Here is a 19,005-nt window from a genome sequence, read left to right as displayed (position 1 = left end):
AGAGGAGACCTGGAGAGGAAAATCAAACATCCAGACTCCTGACACAGGTTTACTGTTGTCCTGCCACTCAGGCAAAGATGTATGTCTGCCCTAAATGTACATATGAGCATATCTATACTGTATTTTGATCAATGTAGAAAGACAAATAAGTCCCACTAAAACAATAGTCCAGTATAGGCTTTAGTGTCCTAATAAAGTTTTTCAAGTAATTATTCAATCTCTACTTCTCTATCCTCTGCAGATGCAGCACACACAGCTCGCAAGATTATGTCTAGATAGCGCAAGTGGCACAGATATTGTTTGCCTTCAATCATTTAACAATTAATCTCAAGAGTTACAAATGAACAAAACCTTTAGGAGACTTATTTTTTAATCTTACTCTAGAAATGACTGATTGTTCAGTGGTTTCCCCCTAAGGGTGCTCATGGGAGGAACTAACCATATTTATTAATTAGCTATGCTTAGTTATAGAAGGAAGAAAGTTTTCCTCTGAATTTATGCTATGGTTGGAACTTATGAGAATCCATTTGTAGTAGCAGGACTGATGCGGGAGCCTTATTCTTCTTCTTCTTGAAAAGTAGGACAGTTCAGCCTCTTGTTTGCTTCTAATTAAAGAACTGCTCCTTAACTGCTGAAGAGGTAGGGAAGCAGTCAAGGGCCTCCACAAAATGCTGTGCACACCCAAAGGGTTTCTAGGGCATCGACTGAGCTTTCGGAATTGAACAACATAGCTTCAATAGCTATTCTGTTTGTATGCTTTGATTTATGAGATTAATGAGGAAATTATTCATCAAATGCCTACTCTGAGCATAATGTTAAGCCCTTTGCATTTTTTGACACATCTACTCTTCCTAACATTCCACATTTTAGAGGAAACTAGAGTTTAGGAAAATTAAACAATTTCCTCAAGTCATCCCTAAAGAAATAGAACGAAGATTTTAACTCACACTTTTCTGACTTCAGAGGTATTCTTTCTACTAAATCACACTGAGAATATCAATTTTCATCACTAACTTTTTAAAAGCCTTATAATGGAAAGTAGTCCTATTATCATAGTAAAATTAAACAATCATATACTTGAATGAGCCAAGTAGAACTTTAGAGATAGTATTGTTAATTGAGTGGATCCCAAATGCTGACCTCGCATGTATGTACCACTTAACCAAAACAGCCCCTAGATAATTGTCTCTAAACCACCTCTAACATGCAATGATTATTCACCTTCTCTAGCATCTCTTGCTCATTTCTATGCCATTATTGGTTTATGTGCAGATAATCTGATGAAAACTTGACTTTTTTTCTTATCAACTTACTCTACCTTCCTGGTATGGACCACATTCTGACAATTCTGCCCAACTCTCCAATTTCTATTGAAAGAATCATCAAGTTCACAGAAAAATCACATGAACTGCTTCCCTAACCCACTGTAAAATGAATGCAGTGCTGCCTGATTTGGAGATGACTCAGATGTGAGGTGTGTGAGCCAGTGGGGCACGTTCCCAAAATGCTGCAGGTTGAGGTCTCTGCTCTCCTCCAGAGTCCCTGCCCTCCAAGAGGTGCCTCTCTTCACTCCTTCTTGTGTGACTACTGCTCAGACATGCTCATCACAACACAAGGGCACTGAAGATCTAGCCCGCAGTGATGTCAAGGGGCTTCAATCTGAGATTCCAGGTGCTTCTCTAAGAGTGCTTAATGCCCTTCCCAATAAACTGTTTATAAATATCAGAAGTCTGTAAATGTCACTGACTTCCCAGGAGACATTTCCCAAGAAATGACTCAAGTAAAATAATGAGAAAGCTCTTTGTAAACATCAGACGCAAATGTAGATTACATTCATTTTAGAAATATCAGAGAAAAATCAGCCCAAAATAAAGTCGCGGAAGTAAGGAAGAAAATCAACGCCTTTCATATTAAAATTTGACAAAGAATACAGTCCAGCCAAGACAGTCATACTTTTTCTGCATAAATTAGGATATTCTTAAAAGAAAAAAGGGAAATCCATGATTTAACCTTCTGCTCTCCTACCTCCAACAGAAGAGACCATAAGTCAATGACCTCCATATCTCTGTAGACTGAAGAGATTTTCCAGTTTCTCTGGGTCTAATACCTTCCCTTACCCAGACCCAGTTTCCTCATTGTTGCCTTGTTGTTTACTAATAGGTCAGGCTACATCTGAGGTGTATTGTTAAGTTCTAAAAGTATATTTTTAGAGAAATATAAGCCAACTGGAAACTGTTCGAAGTGCACAGTAGAGAGGGGAATCAAAATTGCGGTATAAATATAATAAATGGTTAAGAAAACATAAATGTTTAATATGGAAAGAAACTACTCAGTGCAAATATCAGATGTGGTCCAAAATTTGTAAAGGAAACATGTGAACACTTCTATGTTCCAAAAAGTGTAGAAGCCACAGGAACACAGGTGCTGCCTCAATATGAAGATAATTGCTTATTAATTCACAGCTGCCCAAAGTTTGGATGGACAGTGTGGGAACAGCAGGGACCCGGTTTGAAGAAAATACTGGTAATTCCCTTGGTGATGCTGTAAGGAGATCTAAGAAGCTCATGGACAGGTGGTTTAGTTTCCCTTTGAGAACTTTACCTCCTGAGATTTATGCCATATTTCTTTTTAGTTTGTGTCTGTCTATTTTATAGAGAAGCTCTGAGGCTGAGTTTTTTGTTTTGTTTGTTTTGTAACTTTGTTTTAATGAGACAGGAGCAAAGGGGAAAATCATGTGACTGGCAAATCATAGGTATTCAATAAATATTTTTCAAATGATTGAAACTTTAAATAAGTACACAGAGCTAGCAGCAATCCATGTAATGAGAAGCCATTTTACACGCTGGATGCCAGGCAATGGAATAAGAGCTGTTTCCCTTCATTCATGATGAATGAACTGCCTTTGCAGAGGTCCTGACCTCTTCAAGGGTTCACTCAGGGGCTGCCCTGGCATCCTGATTATTCCAGGAGAAAACCTTGCAAGTCAGTGGTCCTCACAAATTACTGTTGAATACCTGTTATACGCAAGACACCATTTGCATTGAGTCATTAGCAGAAGAACAAGACATAGTCCTTGCCCTTGAAAATTTACCATCTGTTTTGGTAGATGGGACACTTATTCAGGAGATAAACCATTAACAAACTAAAGTAAAATGTGCTGTAATTGCAGCAATGGAGAAATCATTAGGGATATTCCATCCAAATGAGAGAAGAAAGGATCTCACAAAGCTTAAGGAATTTACCAATTAATAAAAGACAGAATTATTCTAGTTCATCCTGTAAGTAGGGACAGAGATGTGCTTCCCAAGATGTTCCTCTTGAGTGCAAGAAGGAAACCATGAGAATTAATATATGTATTCATCTTAACCTATTTTTGTTTATTCTAATTTCTATTTTTGTTTGTCACATACATGACCATAATCTATAAGCATATAAATATGCATATATTGGAAGAGTAACAGATTTTACTGATAGAATCAAATCCTTGGAGATCATTGTACTACAGTAGAGAGCCCTCAGCACAGGCAGTACAGGGTTTGAGCTAGACTCTGAATATGAGGAATGAGAAGGAAAAACCTCAGTCCTCCTCCTGTTTCTCTTTTACTCTCACACTACTACCACACTCACAACCCTTCTGATACCAGATGTGTGGGGGCTTTTCTCACACCAGGCAATTCTGTGACACCAGCTGGGTGCCCTATAATTTAACTCAATCCTGACTCTATCTACCTGAAAAGAACACCAGTTCTGATGAATCAGCTATAAATCGGAGGTTCCCACAATTCCTCATTGGGTTTGATTAATTTTCTAGAGTGGCTTAGAGAAATCAGGGAAGCAGTTTACTTACTGTTTACCAGTTGATTATAAAAATATGTGAAAAGGATGTAGATGAACAGCCAGGTGGAAGAGATGCATAGGGCAAAGTCTGTGGGGAGGGACAGTGGGGCTTCCATGCCGGCTCCTGGTGCACCACTCTCCCAGCTCCTCCACCTGTTCACCAGCCCTGAAACTCTCTGGACCCCATACTTTTGGGATTTTTCTGAAAGCTTCATCATGTAGGCATTATCAATCATTAACTCCATTTCCAGCCCCTCTCCCGTCTCTGGAGAATAGGGGGTGGGGCTGAAGGTTCCAAGCTTCTAATCATGGCTTCATCTTTCTGTTGACCAGCCCCAATCCAGGAGCTCACCAGAAGTCACCTTATTAGAACAAAAGACACTGCTGTCACCCAGGAAATTCCAAGGAATTTAGGAGCTCTTTGTCAGGAGCCAGAGTCAAAGACCAAACATTAGAACAAAAGATGCTCCTAGTGCTCTTATCACTTAGGAAATTACAAGGGTTTTAAGAGCTCTGTGCCAGGAACAGGGGGCAGATACCAATATACATATTTTCTATAACCTAAAGGGGAAGGAGAGGGCATTTCAGGCAGAAAAATAAATGAACTGATACAAGTCATATAGGAGAGAATGCCAACAGGTCTTAAGGGTTAGAGAGTAATCTACTTAATCGCCCAACAGGTCATGGGGTGTGCTGGCAGAAAAGAAAGCAGAAAATTTTCGTTGGATTTACAATAAGGGAGAGTTTCTGAGCAGAGGGTACTACTATTTAGATTTGTTGGCTTTGTTGTCTTTTTTCTATGTAACATTACAAAGCCCTGAAGGATTTATTCTTGGGACCTAGGCCTACCACAGTGCTGCTGCAGTGTTTCCTTAATGGCCTGGTCCCAATTGGTCATTTCGTTTTCCGAAATCCAAACAGTCAACAGAGCTTCAAGGACATGGTTTGCAGTTATGCTCTTTCCTCTTACAACTCCTTATGAACTATAAAGCTACTTGAATCCTAGAGTTCAAAATATTTCAAAACACCTTCCTTTGCCACTTTCCCTTTATGTCCCACTGCTGTCAATGGAGCAAAGTGGAGAGTGGTCAGGGAGTTCTCAGAAGAACTCTCTATATCCCCTGGAGTCCCATATTCTTTAACATGGAAATTGATATCCATCTCTGGTCTAGATATTTCTGAAGCAAGGAGATCGGAGCACCAAAAACTGGGTGGCTTACAACAGAAAGTTATTGTCTTACAGTTCTGGAAGCTAGAAGTCTGAAATTAAGTTGTCAGCAGGGCCATGCTCTCTCTGACAGCTCTAAAAGAGAATCCTTCCTTGCTTCTTTGAGCTTCTGGTGTTTTCACGCTATCCTTGGTTCCTAGCCTTATCTATACATCACTCCAGTCACAAGGTCATCTTTTCCCTGTGTCTTTCCACACTGTCTTCCTTCTATACTTGTCTGTCTCTATGTCCAAATGCCCCCTTTTTCTAAGGACATCAGTCATATTGGATTAAGGCCCATTCCAATGACTTCATTTTAATTTCACTACCTCTAGACCCTGTTGCCAACTAAGATCACATTCTGAGGTACTTGGGGCTATGAATTCAACATAACTTTTTCAGGGGGTCCCGATTCAACCCATAACACCAACCCTTGGAAGAAAATGAAAGTAGCTCAGCATCCCAATCCCCACTCATTCTCTGTAGTGCCCTAACCTTCAGAAGGTGCAGAAGGGTACCCCAGGTGAGTTCCATGCCCCCCCAAAGAAAAGCAGTGAAGTTAGAGAAGGCAGGGCCCACAGGAGCAAAGCAAGATAAGCCCTGACCTGAGAGTGAGTTGGGGTCTTAGATCCCTCAGTGGAGCCAATGGCAGATGCAGATATCCTCCTGAGGAGTTCCTCAGACATTTGAAGAGCCTGGGTGACCCTAGATGCTGCCCCCAGAGCAGTATCAGTGTAGACACAACCAGCAGCTGACAGAGCAGACCAATCCAGAGAGAGACCTCGGACAGCTCCATGCCACCTGCACTGGCCTGTCAGGTAATCTCTCCAGCTCTGCCCTCCATGTTTATTCTCAGGATCCCTACAACAGCTTTTTCACCTAGGAATTTTTTATTTTGTTTTGTTTTTACAGGAAGTAAATGAAAAAAGGGATGGCAATCTTTGTATACATACCAACTCCCAGGATTTGAGAGTACAAGGAATTTTACTCTGCTGTGGATTCTTTTCTCCTTGTCACCACTGCATTGAGAGCTTCAACCTACCTTTAAGGGGGAGCTATCACTTCCGCTCTCTTATTTCTAATTCCTCTCCCATCAACTGCATTTTCCTCTTCTTTTATTTTATTCTTTTTCCACTTTCCCCTTTGGGTAATGATGCCTTTAGTGTTCTATATGTGATCTAGAAAAAAATATGGTAGGAAGTCTAGCTGTTGACATTTCAAACAATAGAGTCAAAACACCAAGGTAAAAGGTAGGGTTTTCAACACACCACACACATACTCCTCGGTGAACTGAAAAGAACTTCCTAGTATGACCAAAGGGAATTTTCTCTCTTTTATTGCTTGCCAAGGCAGTGAGAGAGCCACATACTTATTCATTATTTATTGAGCAACAATAGTACACATAGCGTTGGGCAGGACTCTTAAAGAGGAAGCACACATGGCCCCTCTTCTCAAACATTTCATTTGGTTAAAAAGATAAGACTAACACACTTTTAAAAAGCAACAATCCAGACCAGAATATGCCTAAAGAAGTGGTACAAACATATACCAATTTATATTTATATCCAATAGAGATATTTGGACGCTCTTAAAAATTTGAGTTCAGACCCAAGCTATTTAAGACATGATGGTACAGCTTTATGATATTTAATATTACTAGAATGCTCTTTTCTTCTGCGGTCAGTAACTGCCCCTCACTTTTTCTTCCATATGCAAATACCTACTGAAAACCTACTGCATAGCAAGTACTGGCATGTGGGGATCACTTCCTGAAACCCTTCCCTAGCACTATATTTCTAACTGAAAGGTGGTAGAGAATAGTGGTTAAAGCCTTAGATCTGGGGTCCAGAGTCTGGGATTCCCAGGTCAAACTTGGCTGAGCAGCAGAATCACCAGAGAGAACTAAATAGGAAATACAGACTTCTGGGCCCCACCCTTGCAAACTCTGATTCAGTTGATCTGGAATATAGCAACAACAAAAAAAAAAATCAATTTTTTTCCCAAAATTCCAGATACTTCTGATAAACAGGTTTAGGAACCACTGGTCTACCCTAGGGCATTGGTCTCTAAAGTGGGAGGGACACATCTGGGCGGGAAGACCAAGATAAGTTAATAAGGATGTGGGAAGAATATATTACAATTTCCATTCGTATTTGTTTTCAGTTTAAAAATTAGGAATGAGATTGAGTTTTACTAATATTTCATATACTGATTGACACTGGTGTCCTCACTGGGTCTGCATGTTAGATTATATGCAAAGTATCCTGAGGGAAGGATTGAGGTTCCAAACTCAGGGCTGTTGGTAATAGCCACTCGCTTACTCATTCTCTTTCAGCTTCTTATTATATTATCCAATATTAACTAAACTACTCTTTTCAAAATGGGCACACCTTGAAAATGTTCCTGCAAAGAGACTGAAGCTAGCAGATAATATTTAAGATGCAAGCACAGAGAGCAAGAATAAAATGGCAGAATTGACATGCCTCTTACTCCTATCATAAGTTCATCATCATTTGTTTTATGAGGAAAATAAAAAACAATCTAATCAGCTCTCAAAAGAAATGGGTCAAAAGTGTTTCAGTCATCAAGACTATTTAATATGGATTTATAGCACCATCATTGAATCACTCCCTAAAAACATATGTTCCTGTGCACATTTGCTAATAGATAGTGTGTCTGGACTCAATTTTTTTCTGATGGCAGTGCCAAATGGGAAAGCTTGAAGAACACTGCATCAGGGGAGAAAGCAGCTATTGCTTATCCTTTTTCCACCTCCTGGAAACGTTGTGATCTCTCCCTGTTTCTGTTCAGCTCTTCATGGGTTCCCTGCCTCTGTGTCCTGCAGAGCACAGTAGTAAGTGGCAGCGTCTGCCACCTGCACCTGGAGGATGAGCAGTGATGAGGAGAATCGCTCGTATGTCATGTTGTAGCGTCCCTGCTGAGAAGGGCTTGAGCCCCTAACAAGGAGTCTTGGTGCACATCCTGGGAGATGAAGGTACCAGAAGAAACTGTAAGCATTGGATATAGAGTGATTACAGGAGATTTCTGCCACAGCTCCCTCCGAAGATACCACAGTGGAAGGCTGAAGTACTGGGTCCTTGCTCTCTGCAACTGCAGTGAACAAATAAAGAAGGCTGTGATTTTTATGCTGCTATTTGGCTTACTGATCGCCCCTTAGGTACAGTGAGTATTAATAAATCTGACTTTTTTGTTTTTTAAAAAAAAAACGTGAGTCCAAATTTTAAAACAATGGCACATGCTTTTCCAAGACCAGATGATGAAGGAGTCTACTCACCCTTCCAGAGAAAGCTGAGGAGGAGGCCCAGCCACACCGCTTCCAGAGCGCTCTGTAAAGCCATGGCCAAAATGCAGCTGGTCTCAGGCCTCAGCTGTAAGTATGATGCTCACCAGGAAGCTGATTCAAGACCACCTGCTTTGCATTTTCTTCTTTTGTCAATGACATCACAGCCAGAATCCGTGAACTGTAGAAGAGTGACTACAGTTGTGAGGCTGCTTAATAGTGACTTCGACTCTGCTTTGTTCTGTGAAGTAGTCTTAAAGGGAACGTGTCTTTCTTTCAGAGGTCACCACACTGTGCAAATTTAATCATTCAAGAAGCTTGCTTTCCTCCCTAGGGTGTCAGAAGGAGTCACAAAATTGATGAGAGACTGTTTCATCATTCAAATTAAAGTGATGTATTCACATAAAAGTATGCTGAACTTACCACGTGTGATATGGTGACATGCTAACATTAAAAATAATGATCATGAAATCTTAGCAACTGTGGTAGATGAGAGATGGGTTTTTTTAAGGCACAAAAATTTTTATGTAAACATATTCATCAGAATTCAACTCCTTGCATCCAAGGTGGTCTCTAGAACAAATAAGGAAAGAAAATCTCAGTTACATGTTTCTGTAACCAAAAGAAACTGGGTCAAGAAAGACCCAAAAGCTGCATTTGGAGATGATCCCTTTTGGATGGTACCTATCCTCATTCTGTAGCCTGAGACTGTCCCCTCTGCTACTAACGCAGATGCTGCTAACCATTCTCCCTCTGCCTTTTATTGCTTTATACAGATTTTCTTGTGATTATAATTGAAAAAGAAGAATAAACAAGATTTGAGGCAATTCAAAGTCTATACAGTGAAGTTTTGATGGGCACCACCGCCTCCTAGTGGACTACATGGGAACTGATGGGAAATCTTTTTTCCCTACGGAGCCGAAGACAGTGTTGGGAGCCTCTCCCATCTTGAACAGATTTCATACCCTTTCTTTTTGTTCAAATTCCTCATCCTAGTCAACTTCTATACGGATGGGAAGGCTACCCAGTGGAAATAACTGCCTTCTTGGAAAGCCTTTTGTTACCAAAAGATGTTCTTCATTTAGGCAAGGGATTGTTTAAACATATACTTCCATGGAATGAAATATTTCACTATCATCCTAAGATGGTTGCTTAATTCATTTCCTTTCCTTTCTTAACAGTCTTCCAGGTCAGGAGAAATTTGTTTCTTCCCTAATCTTTTCTCTTTTTTTACTGACAGTTTCCTTAATAACGGTAAGATGATTGTTTAGGTCTAACAGGGACCTTTTATTTATATTTATGACCCCAAATAGCTTCCAAAAAAATACTGAATTCCAATATGGCTGTAAAATTAGGATGGAAAAATCAAAGACAAATGGGCACAGATTCATTTAGTGGAAGGACTAATATAGCTACTGTGATTACTTTGAGCTCTGAAATTTCTAACAACTGAATCATGAAAGGAAACATGAAGGGAATATGGTTCTACAAATAAGCTCATTAAGTGTTCAAGTAGCTTCTTCCTGAAACCAACTAGTATATAGCTATAGGCACCTTAAAACGTCTTATGTTACTGATTCAAAGTTTCTAACTACTGCGCAGTATTTTAGCCTGTGCCTCCTCCACATTTACTTATACAATCTCTTTGTGACGGACTCATAGGCTGCCTCTAAGTCCTGCTGTCACAGCAATGAACATATCTTTAGTGCATGAACATTCAAGTCTCTCCAAATCCTTAACAATTGGTATTGTAAAATTTGTAACACTGACTAAACTTTACCAATATGCTGAGTGTGGAGTCTTATTTTAATTTATGTTACTTTGATTAATAGTGAAATTGAGCCATTCATGTTTTCCTTTCTGATATTACATATTCAAATGATTTGCCCATTTTTAAATTAGCTCTCCAGTCTTTTGCTCAGTAAATTGCAGGAGTTCCGCATATGTTGATCCCTAGATGTGTTCAACATCACAAATACCTCCTTCCAGTATACCCCTAGTCTGTTAATGTTTGTCTATGGTGTCCTTTTTTAAAACGGTAATCCTTCATTTTCATAAAGTCAAAGTTATCACTTTTTTTCACCTTATGATTTGAGTTTCAGGGATATTGACTTAGAAATCATTCCCCCACCCCAAGGACACAAATGCATTTTTCCCACATTGTATTTTACTATCTTTATAGGTTTTCCTTTTCCATTTACGTTTTAATTCATCTGAAATTTGCATCTATATATGTAACTTTATTTTTCTTCATAGAGCAAGACAGTTTTCCCCGCACTATCTACTAAAATCATCTATCTTTCCCCCATAGATTTGTGGTTCCACCTTTATCATATAAAAAGTTATCGATGAACTAGGTCTCTTCCTGAGTTTTATATTTTGTTGCATTGATTTGGTTGCTTCTTTCTGAAACACTACCATACTCTTTTTATTATCTTATCTTTATCAAGCAATATGCTTTACCAAGGTGTCCCTTTAATCAGTCAAATTTTCAGATGCAATTCAATAAAATTCACTCCAGCTAGTTTAAGCAGAAAAAGAGTACATTAAGCGATATTAAGGACCTCATAGACTCTACAGAAGAGGTAGGTAGTGGGGATTCCATGCTACACAGCCGTAAACAATGCTCAAACACACCACAGGGGATGCTGTAATCAAGCAATCAAATGTCATCACTACTCAGCGCCAGCACCACACATTCACTCAACCAGCAACAAGGGCACTCAGTATTGAATATCCAAAGCTATTCCATCATTACCCTGCTAGACACAGTCCAAACTACACACACTAGAGGATACTTCTGCACGTCTACTCTTGGAGGACTGTAATGGGCAGTAGTGACAGTGGCCATCCCTTCTTGCTTATGACCATAAAGAGAAAGGACCTGAAATGTCTCCATTATAGAGACTTCCTTTTCACCTAGTACACGCTCAATTTTTGAGAATGTTCTATATATGCTGGAAAAGAGTGTGAACATACTGTACATCTCACTATGTTCCCTTTGAGTATATTTCAACCAGCTTCTGTCTCTAAACTCCTGCCCCTAAGGAGGGAGTTCAAAATCAGTACAAGAAGACTACAGGAGAACAGATGCTTTGTCTTCCCTCTCCACTCTTCTCCTCACCTTGGCCCCTTTACTCAGCAAAATTTTCTCTCTTCTCTCCAAGTTACAAAAAAATTCTCATATTTGTGAATGGAGAAAAATAAATTCAAGTGTGGAGGGAAGGAAAAATGAAAGCTGGGGAGAGGGAAAAATGAAAGATGTTGATTCCATGAAAAGAAGCCAGCCAACATGCCATTGTACAGATTGAAGAGACTTTGTGAAATGATCTATATGCATCTCATCTAAGACTTAAATATAATGTTTATAATAGATAAAATTCTAATCCATTTGAATTCTTCCTAAGACAATTCAACATTTAAGGTAGTGATTAGAAAAGAAAATAATACCATACAGGTTTCAAAGGAGAAAGAATGTGCTTATTAATACAGGGAGGGGTGTGTGGAGATGAGGTGGGAGATAAATAAGGAAAAAAAAAAGGGAAATAATAGTGCAGTTCCCCAGATTGCAAAAAGCAACATACATGCAATGTGACCTTGTCAATGAATTCTTCAGATTTTTCAAATAAACTTTTATAAAGTCTATTAAAAATGAGTTATTGGGGCTGGCCCCGTGGCTGAGTGGTTAAGTTCGCGCGCTCTGCTGCAGGCAGCCCAGTGTTTCGTTAGTTCGAATCCTGGGCGCGGACATGGCACTGCTCATCAGACCACGCTGAGGCAGCGTCCCACATGCCACAACTAGAAGAACCCACAACGAAGAATACACAACTATGTACCGGGGGGCTTTGGGGAGAAAAAGGAAAAAGTAAAATCTTTAAAAAAAAAAAAAAAAGAGTTATTACTCTAGTTGGATTTTTTTGTTGGAAATGAAGAGATCCAACCTCTGTGACTCAGGTTGATTGAGGCACAACAGAACAGCATGAGTGAGATTGGTGGGAATGGCAGAGCAAAGACTTCCAAAAAGTCACTTCTCCATAAAAGCAATAAGAACATTGGCAAAAAAAAATTGTTAAAACCAACTTTTTCTGAATACTAGAGGTTAACCTAAGGCTTGCAACAGTCCAAGAAGCATTTATTCAAGAATACTTGCTGAATTTTGATAAGAGCAGAAAGTAATTTTCTGTGGGCATTTTAACTTGCCCTGCTCTCATCACTTTATCCCTAATTGTGCAATAGCTTTGAAAACCAGCAGCCTCACTACATGGTGAAAAACAGCAGCCTAGCAGCCACTGGAGAAGCTGAAACTGGTTAGGAACTCTCCAAAAACACATTCTCAGAGGATTGTCATTATTTGACCCGTCTGGCACATCCCTGGAAACCTCCATTGGTAGGATTTGTGTTTATTTGAGCTGACTTAGATCTTGCTCATTGCAGACAACCTTTTCCTCGGCAGCATTTATTGAAAGCAATCAGCACCAATTGTTTAACTTTGCCACTGCCTGAGAACGTGATAACAGTAGAACAAACAATAAGCTGACCAAAATAGTTAAAGGAAAAACTGAGGAATGTGATGTCCATAGGGGGCGCTGAAAAGCTCCAACATATTCCTGGGACTCTAGACTTCCATGCATGGGCACAGAGAAGCCTGTATGCATGCCAAGGGCCACTTGAAAGACCAGGAAAGATCTAAGAAAGCCCTACTCTTTCACCTAGGGCTGACCTTGAAGCCCTGTGAAAGCAAGACGTGAAAGTTAACACAGAGTTGTAAACTGCCTGGCCAAATCTTGAAATATTGCCTAAACACCCACGCAAAGCCCACTGGCAAAGTGTAGGAGGCCTACTGGCTCCAGGCATTTAAGGAAATCTCTGTCCAATCATCAGCTAACCTCTAAGTTAATCAATCCCAGTGACCACATATGACAAAAAATGCAGACCTTACAAATTAGTTCAGGAAAGTCACTAAACAAGCTGAGAGCAAATACAATGAAAACAACAACAGGAGCAAACCTCAAGGGGATGGGTGATCTGATTTCCAGTGTCACCATATTATATTAGATAAAATGTCCTGTTTTCAATTTTAAAAAATGATAATGCGTGCAAGGAAATAAGAAGTTGTGGTCCATACAGAAGAAAAGAAAAGTCAAAGGAGAAAAGGAGAGCTTGAGGTGACTACATATTGGACCTACTAGACAAAGACCTTACATCAGCTATTTCTTCAAAGAACTAAAGAAAACTATGTATAAAGAACTAAAGGAAAGTATAAGAAAGTATAAGTATAAGAATTATGCTTCAGCAAATAAAGAATATCAATAAAGAGATAGAATTATTACAAAAGAACCAAATAAAAATTAATAAATTTAAAAGGTTTGAAATCACACAAACAATATTCTCCTACCACAATGGAATGAAATTAGGAATCAATAAAAGAAGGAAATTTGGGGAATTCACAAATATGTGGAGATTAAACAACACACTCAAATAAATGAATCAAAGAAGAAATCACAAGGGAAAATTAGAAAATAATTGAGACAAATGAAAACAAAAACACAATAAAATCCCACAACAAAATTTATGAGTACAACTAGAAGGACCTAGAGCTAGAATATACAACTATGTACTGTGGGGCTTTGGGGAAAAGAAGAGAAAAAATAAGATTGGCAACAGATGTTAGCTCAGGTGCCAATCTTAAAAAAAAAAAATATGAGATGCAGCTAAAGTGAGATTTAGAGAGAAATTTATAGCTGTAAATACCTATATTATAAAAAGGAAGAATATCTCAAATCAATGACCTAACTTTCCACCATAAGAAACTAGAAAGAGAAGAGACAACTAAACTCAAAACAAACATAAGGAAGGAAATAATAAAGATCAGAGTGGAAATAAATGAAATAGAGACTATAAAAAAGTAGAGAAAACCAAATGAAACCAAAAGTTGGTTCTTTGAAGTGATCAACAAAAGTGACAATCATTTAGCTAGACTGACCAAGAAAAAAAGAGAGGACACGAACATTATTAAAATTGAGAACAGGAGCATTACTACCAAGCTTACAAAAATAAAAGTGAATTAGAGAAACAATTATATGCCAGCAAATTAGATAACCTATATGAAATGGGAAAATTCCCAGGAAGACATAAACTAACAAAACTGACTTAAGAAGAAATAGAAAATCTGAATAGATCTATAACAAGTAAAAGATCAAATTAGTAATCAAAAAAATATCCCAGAAAGAAAAGCCCAGACCCAGATAGTTTCACTGGTGAATTGTACTGAATGCTTAAAGAATTAACCCCAATCCTGCACAAACTCTTCCAAAAAACAGAACAAGAGGGAATGCTTTCCATCTTATGATTATGAGGAAACAATGCTGAAAATTTTCATGAGCGTGCCCAAGCCTAATTCTCCTAAAACTTCTCAGATTACTCTTTTCGTTCTTCTTCCCTGACTTTTCTCCCTTTTCATAGGTATCCCATAAGGTTCCAGACCTTTACCTCCTGCTCCTTATCTCTCAGCAATACGTGTATCTCTGGTAGTCATTCCAAGGACAAAGCTTTGGGGAATTAGGTGAACCACTTCTTTTTAAATAACTAACCTGACATAGCTCTACATACAATCATGTAAGTGTGCACTGCCCAACCTCAGGAGAACTACTCACATCACAGACCTGTAGATTTGTATCTCCATTACAATTTTCCAGCAAATTTAAAGCAGCTTTATCTCACAAAAATCAGTAGATTGTGACCATCTTACGAGTAATTTTAATTCACATAAAAGTGCCATAATGACCCTAAACTCTGGCATTCCTAGTGAGTTAGGATCACGAAGGAAACAACCTCCTAACAGAAAAATTCAATTCTCTTTACTCAAGACACATTATTAAACAGGCCGAAATCTAACTTATCTTTTTCACACAAAACCTGCCTCCCTTCCTTTCAATTTATGTAATGTTTCTATCATTCACTTAGATTTGAAATCTTAGGCTAGCTCACTCTCCTCTCCAATCTGTTCTACACAGCAGAGTAAGATTAATCTGCCCCTGAGATACAACAAGTGGCACAATAAGGGAGCTGGTGATGTTTGCTGACTGCAAATAGGATGTGTACCAGGTGTAGAGTGGTAGCTGGAGTACAGCCTCTTGAACTGACCAGCCTTCCCCAATGGCAAGGCATTTTTAGTTTTGTTCCAGTAGTCCATTCTAAAACAACGTGTACAAATTCTACAAAGATCTTCTAATCATCTGTCATTTCATGTTTAGTATTTCTGAAATCAAAGCAACAATTCTCAGAGTTCCTTTTCCATTTTTCTCCCAGAATTCACCGTAAATGCTAAACAGTGTTCTCCTGAGTACGACTAGACTTTGTGATTCTGTGCCTCCTGGATATATTCTGTGTGCACAGCTTGGTTCATTGGCCACTTTAATTAATTTACATAAGTTAATCACCGCATAAGCACAACAGTTTTAATAAGGTCTGCTGGGGAATGCAACTCCCTTTGTTAACTACTATTCTTACCGCAAAGAAGCACTTAGAGACCAGAAAGTAATCAGTGGGAGCAAGAGTTATAATGAGTCGCTAGAGGCATCCTCTGGTATTATCTATGATGCTGGCATGGGCCAGAGGAACACAGGAGATTAATTAAAAGGTTGGATTTTCTTCTGGGTCATCTTAACAGGCAGTCCCTATTGACCTGTAATTTGTCAAAAGTAACCAAATTCTAGGCTTCTTCCTTCCCTGAACTTTGTGTGTTCTGATTACAAACACCTACCCTCTTGAGTGCGTTTGACCCAGCAAAGCAGAAGCAAATTACCACCCTACAATCCTGTTCCTTTGTGCACAGCTCCCTTCATCATTAAGAGAAAGCAGTGTGCAGAGAGGATTTCTAATCTAGATTATAGTTAACTACTTCACCGGGGCCCTGTGTGAGTCATTAGTCCACACAATTCACTTATTCTTTTAATTTCTAGCTAGTTGGTCTGTTGTCTTAGGCCCAACTAGAAAGGAAATTCAAGATAATAAATTCTTATCATCTAAGAAATTCGGATCTGGAAGAAGCTTAGGCTCTACCTGCTGTAGCCCGTTTATACTACAAGAGAGAAAGCAGACATTCCAGAAGTTTTCACAACTTGCCTAAGGTCACACAGAAAGTTGGTGATTGAACCAGATCTAAAGGTAGAACTCTAGTCTCCTAGTTCAGTTTTCTTCCAACAAAAATCATGAGAATGGCACGTGAAGACAAGTCTGGAAAAAAATTAAGAGATTGCCTTAACTGAATTGTGGTTAAGGAGATATGATGCCCTGTTTTTCCTTCCTTTGACATTTTGAAATCTCTCCCATAGGTTCCTTTTCCTCTCCATCTTCATGGTCTTTGTTCTTGTTAGCTCATGCTCCTACTGCTACCACAGACTCCATCTTTGGCTTCCATATTCCAGCCATTCCTATTTCTAATCTATCCTGCATATCACTGCCAAAGAATGTTCCTAAAAGAAGATCACATCCCAATCTATTTAATAAAATAAACTTTATAAACTTAATGTCACTGCTCTGCTTGATTACTCATGCTGTACCAAGGAAGAAGGGGTCTAATTATATTTTTTGCTACAAATTTCTGTTCAGTGACTCAAAACTAATTTGTTTAAATTCATGTAATTCATTGACTTATGCCATCTTTTTTAATCACATATTAGATTCTTAGATATAGTAGCATTTATTTCTGGGCTTTTTGTTGTTGATGTTCCATGCATCTTTCAGTTAATTATATATGTTCCACCTTTTTGGCAACTGCATCTGTATAAATTGGAAAAACAAACTGTGATATATCCACCCAATCAAATACTACTCAGCAGTAAACAGGAGTGACCATTGATATAAGAAATGACATAAATTTATCTCAAAATAATTATGCTGAGTGAGAGAAGCCAGACAAAATAACAGTACACATTGTCCATTTACATAAAATTCTAGCAATTCTGGAAAAGACAAATAATTGATAGTGACAGAAAGCACATCAGTAGTTTCCTGGGAAAGGGAGATAGAGGTTGGGAAGGTACAGAAAGGAGAATTACAAAGGGGCACAAGAAAACTCTTGGGACTGATGGTTATGATCATTAATTTGATTGCGGTGGTGGTTTCATGGCTGTATACATATGTCAGTATTCATCAAACTGTACAATTTAAATATGTTCAGTTTACTGCATGTCAGTTATACCTCAATAAGGCTGTTATGAAAAAGAGAAAGGCTTTCTGAACTAACCATTATGAGATCACTGGTGACCTTCAAGGGAATGAGTTCCATAGAAAGCAGGTGTAATGGGCTGAATGTTTGTGTCTCTGCAAAATTCATAGGATGAAATCTTAAACCCCAATGTGATGTTATTTGGACATGGTACCTTTGGGAGGTAATTAGAGTTAGATTACGTCATGAGGGTGGAGCCCTCATGAGGAGATTAATGCCCTTATAATAAGTAGAGGAGACACTAGACCTCTCTCTCTGCTCTCTGCCATGTGAAGATACAGTAAGAAGACAGCCATCTGCAAACCGGGAGGAAAGCACTCACCAGATACCAAATCTGCTGGCGCCTTGGCCTTAGACTTCCCAGCCTCTAGAACAGTGAGAAATAAAAGTTTCTTGTTTAAATCACCCAGTATATGGTACTTTTGTCATACCAGCCCAAATGGACTAAGACAAGTACAGAAAGCCAATTGTAAGAAATAAAGAGTGAGTAGATAGTCAGGTATTGGGGGCAAATAACTTGGTGAAATAAAGAAGAAACAGAATAGTAGCCCAATCAATCAACAGGACCAAAATTAGAGATTTTTTAATTATACGGAAGTTCTAAGCATATATATAGGCTGATTTAGTGGGAATAAAATTAAGATGTCAATGAGCGAGGGAGTAAAATGATAGAGTCCCAAGGGAGAATGGAAGATATTTACCACAAAAATTCAGAACCTTCCCCGCAAACAAAGAATTTAGGAGACCACCCCATGCATGTGAGACATAAGTATATCTCTGAAAGTCTCCTTAACAACTTTGAAATCTACATGGATTTACCCAATTGTCTTTAATACCAATTCCACCTTCTGGGATGTTTTCCAAAAGGATCTTCACTTTTCACAAAGTTCACTTTAAAGCACCATTTTACTAAGGTCTTTGAACATAGGCACATTTAGGTCATAAATTCAATTTAAAACCTTGTAAATTTCTCTCAGGTCTAAGTCTTGCTTTGCTAACTTCGCCCCACCTTGCTGTGCACTCTGAAGCAAAGGATTTTGGTGTACACTGGTCTCAGCTCTTCTCATATTATCTGTTACAGCACAGAAATATATGCTGCTCTAACTCTATTCTGCCCCCTCTTAAGAGAGATTAGATGTCTTAGGGGACATTCTAGTTTTGATGAGAAAAACTCCAACTACTACAGGTACATCAGTTGAGTTCCCCAGAAAATGGAGCCCTGTTCCCCAACTTCCCTTGGCCGGCTGGTATCAAAACTTGTTGTCATGTGTGATGGAACTGTGCATGCAGGAGATCCAGACATTTTCCCTTTTCTGAAAAAGGGAGAACTGTAGAATTTGAAAGATACCAGGTTGGCACACTACTGAAGGAAGAAGAAAGTAAGATTTTATGGAATAATGGAAAGATTAGCATTTGACTTTCATACAAAAG

At 38.8% G+C, this 19,005-nt stretch overlaps 1 long non-coding RNA gene across 1 annotated transcript in view; it reads right to left on the bottom strand.

The window, feature by feature from the left end:
• Positions 1–6,410: 6,410 nt before the first annotated feature.
• LOC100072756 (uncharacterized) overlaps positions 6,411–19,005 on the bottom strand; it is a 35,146-nt gene continuing 22,551 nt past the window's right edge. The window contains exons 4-6 of the long non-coding RNA XR_011428070.1: positions 8,769–8,918; positions 8,340–8,675; positions 6,411–8,155 (exon numbers count right to left, since the gene is read on the bottom strand). This is a non-coding gene — a long non-coding RNA (uncharacterized lncRNA). The remainder of the gene's footprint in view (positions 8,156–8,339; positions 8,676–8,768; positions 8,919–19,005) is intronic.

The sequence above is a fragment of the Equus caballus genome, chromosome 1 (genome assembly GCF_041296265.1).
Source record: "Equus caballus isolate H_3958 breed thoroughbred chromosome 1, TB-T2T, whole genome shotgun sequence".
Classification (NCBI taxonomy): Eukaryota; Metazoa; Chordata; class Mammalia; order Perissodactyla; family Equidae; genus Equus; species Equus caballus.
Note: the sequence above shows the minus strand (reverse complement) of the source record. Positions and strands in the feature narration are given on the sequence as shown.